Source organism: Hemitrygon akajei, chromosome 32 (genome assembly GCF_048418815.1).
Source record: "Hemitrygon akajei chromosome 32, sHemAka1.3, whole genome shotgun sequence".
Lineage (NCBI taxonomy): Eukaryota > Metazoa > Chordata > Chondrichthyes > Myliobatiformes > Dasyatidae > Hemitrygon > Hemitrygon akajei.
Genome location: NC_133155.1, coordinates 3,294,957 through 3,303,925, shown reverse-complemented (window position 1 = coordinate 3,303,925; position 8,969 = coordinate 3,294,957).

Below are 8,969 nucleotides of genomic sequence, written 5' to 3'. Positions count from 1 at the left end.
AAAAAAAACATATTAAATATAAATATAAAAGCAATCCTATAAGACATAATGCACATACATAATGCAAGATACATAGACTGATTGGTTGTAGATAAAACGACGCTAGGTGATGTGTATGTCATGGTACTGGGGGTGGTGGGGTGTGTTAATGGGTGGAGATGTTAATCAGACTTACTGCTTGGGGAAAGTAACTGTCTGGTGGTCCTGGTGTGGATGCTACGCAGCCTCCTCCCTGATGGGAGAGGGACAGACAGTCTATGAGCAGGATGGGTGGGATCCTTCATGATTTTGCTAGCCTTTTTTCCAGCACCTTTCTGTATATATTTCCTTAATGGCAGGTAGATTGGTTCCGGTGATTTGTTGGGCAGTTTTAATTACAAGTTGTAGTGCCCTCCTGTCCGCTGCAAATACAATTCTCTTTCCGTTCTCTTGATTTCTTCTTTTTTGACCGCACATTAGGTGTTTGATGGTCTTCTTTTTCGATGTGTTCTACTGAATTTCTTTGTTTTGTGGCTGCCTGTAAGGAGATGAATCCCAAGGCTGCATATAATTTACATATTTGGATACTAAATGTACTTAGAACTTTGAAGAACACCTTGCTACGTTGACTGTGACACTTCGGGAAGATTGCATTTTGTGCTAATCCAGATACTTCTGACCTCCAAGAGGACCACAATCTTGCTGCAGGGTCTGGAGACTTGCGTGCCTCAGTGACCTGGAGACCTATGTTGGCTGGAGTCAGAACCATGTGCTTTGGTTCTTGGCAGGTTCACCCATGGATAATAGGTCAAAGGGTACAGGCCAAGCTAAAGGTGGTCCACCGGTTCTCCGTGTACAGGTGCTCAGCTCAGGGCTAACGGCCCTGAATGGTTAAAAAACAATTGTTACGGAAAGAGCAATGAAGACCCCTCCTCTACAGATAGAAATAGATGGCCTTTGTTGCTGTCCTGAACGCCAGCGATATAACAGGCAGTAAGTAAGTAAGATACCTCTGAAATATTAGGAGAGTCTCTGCCTTCATTAAAGTTTAAAGTTCAAAGTAAGTTTATTATCGAATTACATATATGCCACCAGTTACAACCCCGAGATTCATTTTCTTGTGAACATACTCAATAAATCCATAAGAGAATAATAATTATAATAGAATCAATGAAAGATCATTTGGGCATTCAACCTGCGTGCAAAAAAAAACAAACTGTGTAAATACAAAAAGAAGAAACAATAATAAATAAATAAATATTGAGAGCATTAGATGAAGAGACATTGAAAGTGAGTCCATCAGTCGTTGGAACATTTCAATGATGGGGCAAGCGAAGTTATAACCCTCTGGAGTTAACTATCAAGAGCCTGATGGTTGAGGGGTGGTAACTGTTTCTGAACCTGGTGGTGTGTGTCCTCAAGCTCCTGTACCTTCTTCCTGATGGCAGCAGAGAGAAGAGAGCATGGCCTGGGTGGTGGGTGTCCCTGATGATGGATGCTGCTTTCCTGTGACAACATTTTGTGTTGGTGTCCTCAATGGTGGGGACAGCTTTACCCAGCATTGATTGTGCCATATCCATTACTTTGTGTAGAATTTTCCATTCAAGAGTAATGATGTTTCCATACCAGGCAGTGATGCAACCAGACAATATACTCTCCACTACAAATCTATGGAAGTTTGGCCAAGTTTTAGATGACTTGCCAAGCCTTCACAAACTCCGAAGGAAGCAGAACAGCTGCCGTGCTTTCTTCATAATTGCACTCAAGTGCTGGGCCCAGGGTGAATGTACTGACCAACCCCTCCCCACCCCCACTCAGTCTGTATGTTCAGAATTTCAACTACCCTCTGGGTGAAAACTGTTTTCTTCAAATTCTCTTTAAGTCCCTTATCCTTACTGTCACCCAGCACACTTTATTGTTAGATATCTTTGCTGTATTCTTTGTTGGAAAGCACCGTTGTGTGATCAACACAAATTTTGTTTCACAATTTTGAAATTTATGAATTTGTTTTAAGTCATATGGCAGACAGTAAGTCACATGATACTCCTATACATGCTGCTGCTGCTGCTGTAACTCAGGGAATGCACGCAGCTACCTAATTCTGAAAACAGGATGGAAGCAAACGGATGTGTAATTTTATGTTAAAAATACCTCCTCCTAAGCAATGAAAATATTGAGTTTGTGGCAAAGATTCTCCCCTTTCATGTGTATGTCATGTCATTTCCTGACTTCTGCTTGGTTTCATAATACCTTACAGGGAAAACTGTTTCAGTAACATATTGGGTTTTATTTGGAAGGTCCAGCCAATTACTTCCTTTAATTGTAAGAACTCAGTACAAATAGCACACGTCAGAGTGAAAGAAACTAGCCCTGGGTGAATGCAAATAGGGGATGGGAAAAATAAATCCTGAAAGGAAAGAGTTGGTGTTGGAGGGGGGAGATGGAGGGTGTGGGGGAGGGAGATGTGACAAAACAGAACTGTGCTCAATCAAGGTTTGCACAAACTTTCTGCAGTGTAGTCAGGGTCACTGCTTTTCAGCTGAAGAAAATCCATGCAGGAAATGAGAAAGAAAGAGGGCCGGAGGGAAAAAGGAACCTGAGGGTAGTGAAGTCATTGGATCTACATTTAGGTTAGGCAAGGATTTGGTAAACAACAATGAAAGGCAGAATTTTTTGTAAGACTTGACAGGGTAAAAGTTCTGTTGATACTTCCCTAGGCTAAGCTGTCAAGAATCAAGAGTTACGGTCTCAAAATACACAGCCTGTCATTCAGGACAGAGAAATTTCTTCACATGGAGGAGAGTGAGCCTTTGGATCATTGCCAAAGGAGGGTGTGGAAGCAAAGTTTCTGAGAATCTTCAGGGCAAAGTTCGTAGATTTGAGGATATTTGGGGAATCAAAGGATATTGTGTTTGTGTAATGTACTGAGGTAAAGGATCATTTATGATTTTATTGAATAGCAGAGGAGGGATCAAAGATTTGATTAGACTTAATTTCTTACATTCCATGCCTTTTTTTTGGTAAATGGCCTCCAGCAATTAGATTAAACAATTCAGAAAGAGGAGAAGGAAAGAAAGGAAGAAAAATACAGATTATGACTGATCAGCTTCATGGAAAAATCTGATGCAGATCCGCACATTATTTCAAAACCTTTTAACATACAGCTGTTGCTACCCTGAGCTGAAGGATGCTTTCCCGAACTATTCATCCCTTGTGGTAATACCGTTGTCTGCAGAATTGCTGGTATAGTGATGGACTGTTTATTTCCAACCATAGATGTTGCCTGACCTGCCTGGTTTCTCCAGCAATTTGTGCATAGTACTCTGGATTTCAAGCATCTGCAGAACCTGTTGAGTTTAAAATTTCACCTTAAATGGACAAATTGTTGCCTTTAAACTGTAAACCTTAGTTCTACAACCCCTCTGCACATCTTTCCGGGCGATAGATTACTTTACAGAACCAGTGACCTGCGTTCAATTCCCGGTGTTGGCTCTGAGGAGTTTGTACATTTTCCCCGTGACCGCACGGATTTCCTCCGGGTGCTCTGGTTTCCTCCCACAATCCAAAGACTTACCAGTCGGTAGGCTAATTAGTCACTGTAAATTGTCTCATGATTAGGCTAGGGTTAAGTTGGGTGTTGCTGGGTGGAATGGCTCAAAGGGCTGGAAGGACCTATTCTGTATTTCTCAATAAAAAACAAACATATAAATAAATAAAGACTCAGGATTGTATTCATTTCAATCGACTCACCTTACTGTTAACCACCAGCTGATACCAAGTTAGCTTGCCCAACTTTCCCCCAGAAAGGCAATCCACCCATTCCATGTATGAGTGGAGTAAACCTTCTCCGAACTGCTTCTACTGCACTAATACCATTCCCTTCAGGGAAATGGACAGCCAACATCTCCGTTCAACACACTGATGCAACTCCAAAGAAGGAACGACTGTGGCTATATTCCATTAGGAGTCTGAGAAGAACTCGTATGTCACTATAGAAACTCGCAAATTTCTTCAGATGTACCGTGGAGAGCATTCTAACTTCTAATTCTCATTCTAATTCTCCCCCCCTCCACTATCTGGTATGGGGGGGGGGGGAGAGGGAGAGGCTACTACACAGGATCAGGGGAGGGAGCAGAAAGTTGTTAACTCAGTCAGCTCCATTGTGGGCACTAGGATCCATAACATTGAGGACACCTTCAAAGGCGATGTCTCAAAAAGGAAACATCCATAATTAAGGACTCCCATCACCCAGGACATGCCCTCTGCTCATTGCTACCATAAATATTCACCCCTTTCAAATCGGTACTTAATAGATGCATCTTTGGTAGCAATTACAACCTGTAGTCTGTGTGGATAGGTCTCTATCAGCTTTGCACATCTGGACACTGCAATTTTTCCCCATTCTTCTTCACAAAACTGCTCAAGCTCTGTCAGATTGCATGGGGATTGTGAGTGAACAGCCCTTTTCAAGTCCAGCCACAAATTCTCAATTGGATTGAGGCCTTAACTCTGACTTGAACACTCCAGGACATTAACTTTGTTGTTTTTAAGCCATTCCTTCACTGCTTTGACTTTATCTTGGGGTTATTGTCTTGCTAGCAAACAAATCTTCTCCCAAGTTGCAGTTCTCTTGAAGACTGCATCAGGTTTTCCTCCAGGATCTCTCTGTATTTTGCTGCATTCATTTTACCCTCTACCTTCACAAGCCTTCCAGGGCCTGCTGCAGTGTAGCATCCCCACAGCTACCACCATGCTTCACGGTAGGGATGGTGTGTTTCTGATAATGTGCGGTGTTTGGCTTACGCCAAACATAGTGTTTAGTCTAATGGCCAAACAGCGCATTTTTGGTTTCATCAGACCGTAGAACCTTCTTCCAGCTGACTTCAGAGTCTCCCACATGCCTTCTAGCAAACTCTAGCTGAGATTTCATGTGAGCTTTTTTTCAAGAGTGGCTTTCTCTTTGCCACTTTCCTATAAAGCTGCGACTGGTGAAGCACCCGGACAACAGTTGTATGTTCAGTCTCTCCCATCTCAGCCACTGAAGCTTGTAACTCCTCCAGAGATGTCATAGGTCTCTTGGTGGCCTCCATCACTAATCCCCTTCTTGCATGGTCACTCAGTTTTTGAGGATGGCCTGCTCTAGGCAGATTTACAGTTGTGCTATATTCTTTCCATTTCTTGATGATTGACTGTCCTCCAAAGGATATTCAATGATTTGTAAATTTGTTTGTAACTGTCTCCTGACTTGTGCTTTTCAGTAACATTTTCATGGAGTATTCTTTTGTCTTCATGGTGTAGTTCTGGCCAGAATACAGACTCACCAGCAGTTGGACCTTCCAGATACAGGTGTATTTTTACTACAATCAATTGAAATGCCTTGAATGCACACAGGTCTCCAAAAACAGATCTCCATTTAACTAATTATATGACTTCTAAAACCAATTGGCTGCACCAGTGATGATCTGGTGTGTCATATCAATGTTGAAAAACAACAAAACACGAAAACTTCCAGGGGATGGGGGTGAATACGTTTTATAGCACAGTATGTATTGCATTGTACTGCTGCTGCAAAGCAACAAATTTCACAACATATGTCAGTGATATTGAACCTGACTCTAATTTTGATTTGGATTTTTTTTATCTAATCCAGATGAAAGGTTTCAACTTGAAACACTGATGTCCATTTCCATTTCCATTGCTGAGTTCCTCCAGTAGCTTGTTCATTGTTCCAAATTCTAGCAGACTCATGTGGCAACATCAGGTTGAAGTTTGTCACAGGCACATTCCCAGAATATAAATGTCATGAAAATTAGGTTTGTGCAGATGTAGCACAGCAACATGATAAACATAAGTGAATATAAAATTTTAATGAACATAAATCATACAGAACTTATATAAGGAAATCAACAAAATAAAGATAAGAATAGTAGTGCAACTTGAGAGAGAGAGAGAAAGGGAGAGAGTGAAAGGAAGAGAGAGAAATGGAAAGAAAGAAGGAGAGAAAGAGACAGAGAGAATATAGTCCAAGGCAGTGTTGGTTGGTTTACAGGTTAGTTCAAGAAACGTTGACCTTGAGGTGTGTGTCTTCAGGACCCTTTACCTCCTGCCTGTTGGCAGCACTGAGAAGAGAAAATAGCCAGGATGGTGAGTGTCCTTAACGACAGACGTCGCCTTCCTAAGACATTACCTAGTGTAGATGATCTGGATGGTGGGAAAGTCCATTCCTAAGTAAGGTACTAATGTTATACACGGTACTCTCGGTGTGGTCTGACATATGGTACCACATGCCACTGAAGCATTACCTCCTTACTTTAGTATTCATTTTTTCTCATAATAAACGATAACATTCAGCCAGTTAAATGTTTGCTATATGTCCATGCTAACCCTTTGTATTTCAGAGTTTGCATTCTCTCGCTGTTGGGTGACGGGGTGGGGATATGTCTCTACCAAAGGAGGTGTAAGGTACTCCTTCCTTTCACTAGCCTGTAGGTCACCCTTGGGCACTCCCCTCCCATGAAGCCATGGGAGCAGGTGGTGGATGGTCATATGAGCAGCTGGTGCACATCACAAGTCCTAGTTATGCAACTACTGATACCAGGCAGACAATCTCTGAAGAGTATTGATAATGGCTCAGGTTATCCGTCATGTAAAGACACTGCCCAGAAGAAGGCAATGGCAAACAACTTCCGTAGAAAAATTTGCCAAGAACAATCAAAACTATGAATGCTCATGTCATACGACATGGCACATAATGATGATAGACAGACAGACAGACATACTTTATTGATCCCGAGGGAAATTTGGTTTCATTTCAATCGCACCAACCAAGAATAGTGTAGAAATATAGCAATATAAAATCATAAATAATAATAAGTAAATAATGCCAAGTGGAAATAAGTCCAGGACCAGCCTATTGGCTCAGGGTGTCTGACACTCCGAGGGAGGAGTTGTTAAGTTTGATGGCCACAGGCGGGAATGACTTCCTATGACGCTCAGTGTTGCATCTCGGTGGAATGAGTCTCTGGCTGAACGTACTCCTGTGCCTAACCAGTACATTATGGAGCGGATGGGAGACATTGTCCAAGATGGCATGCAACTTGGACAGCATCCTCTTTTCAGACACCACTGTCAGAGAGTCCAGTTCCGCTCCCACAACATCACTGGCCTTACGAATGATGATGAGGTGGATGAAATAATAAGCTCCTGTTTTCTTCCTTTCACAATGGAGTTCACATTTTTCCATGTTAGACTCCATTTGCTAGCTCTTTGCCCACGTATTTAGCTCAAAGTTCAAAATAAATTTATTATCAAAGTACATACATGTTGTCACACACAACCCTGTGATTCATTTTCTTGCAGGCATTCACAGTAAGTACAGGCAACACAATAGAGTAAACTAAAGGCTAGATCTAGCAGGATGGAAAAAAAGAAACATTGTCCAAAAGACAACAAACTGCAAGTAACAAAAGGAAGAAAAAAAATCATGATAAATAAATAAACAATAAATATGACATGAATAGTCCTTGAAAATGTGTTCATAGGCCATAGCCTCTATGTTCCCTTTACACTTTAATTTCCTACCAGTATTTATGTCATCAGGAGGTTTAGCTAGCACACATTTGGTGTTTTCATTAAAGTCACACAGAAATTGTAAAAGTTTAATATCCCAGTAGTACACTTCTCATTATATGTTGGCAAGAAGTAAAAGCTATTTATGCCTTTTCCCATTTCCTGTTGGCTAGGCAGACAAATGTGCATGCCAGTTTACAACTTCCTGCACCACAGCCCAAAGAAGGTGACACTCTGGCCACAATGAAAAACATAAGAATGGAATTCTATGATAACCGTAAGAAAGCAGCATACATCATCTAGGTCATGTTCTCCAATTTTTGCCACCCTTGGGAAGGAGGTACAGGAGCCTTAAGTCCCACACCCACCAGATTCAGGAACAGTTATTACCTTTCAACCATTAGGCTCTTGAACCAGCATGGGTAACTTCACCCACCTCAACTATGAACTATTTTCATGGACTCTACAACACAGCACTGTTTATTTGTTTACTTATTAAATTTTTGTATTTGCACATATAGGTTAGTTTTCAGTCTTGGGGCGTTGTTTTTCATTAATTCTGCTGTGTTTATTTGTTCAAGAAAATGAATCTCAGGGTAGATTATTAATTTACTTTGAACATTGAACGTTGAAGATCATCCAGTTGGATGCCAGTGGGCCAACGGTTACAGACAAATCAGGAAGGTCAAGGAGGGGGAAGAAGATCCTTCTTGTTATAATATTAATGTCATTAGTGACTTTGATATGAGGTGTTTCATTACTATGGAAGTCAATGTTTTGAGAATGGATTTTTAGGAGAGTTAGACATAGATTTAGGACACCATAACATAGTCGATTAGAAGAAAGAAGGATTGGAGATAGGAATTTTACTAAAGTATGAATGTAAGGACTGGGTTCAGACACCAAACCCATACATCTTCCACTGGCACTTGGTTAATTTTCTGAATCCCAATTATGCACTTTTTCTGCAATCTCTTCTTACACTTCCTTTATCATCCACGCTCTATCAACCTCAGGTCAAGGGTTGCATCGTTTTCTTTGAAATGGTTGTTTGTAGTTGAAAACCCATCAAAGAAAATTGAAAACGTAAGGAATACTCTTGCTCTAACTGCAGTGGTAAAGGCATAAACACAAGGGACTCTGCAAATGCTGACAATCCAATGCTGGATGAACTCAACTCTTTTTATGCCATGGACCCATGGAGAGCTATGGTCCTGGTCTAGATTGATGAGAGTAGACAGTTTGAATGGCTCAGCATGAACCAAATGGGCCAAAGGGCCTGTTTCTGTGCAGTGCTTTTCTGTGACTCTTTGACTTGTTATCTGAAGGGTCTGTGGACCCCAAGTTGGAGAGGAATAAACAGAAACATTTTGGGCAGAGACCCTTCATCAGGACTCTTCACAATGAATTCAGGCAATGAA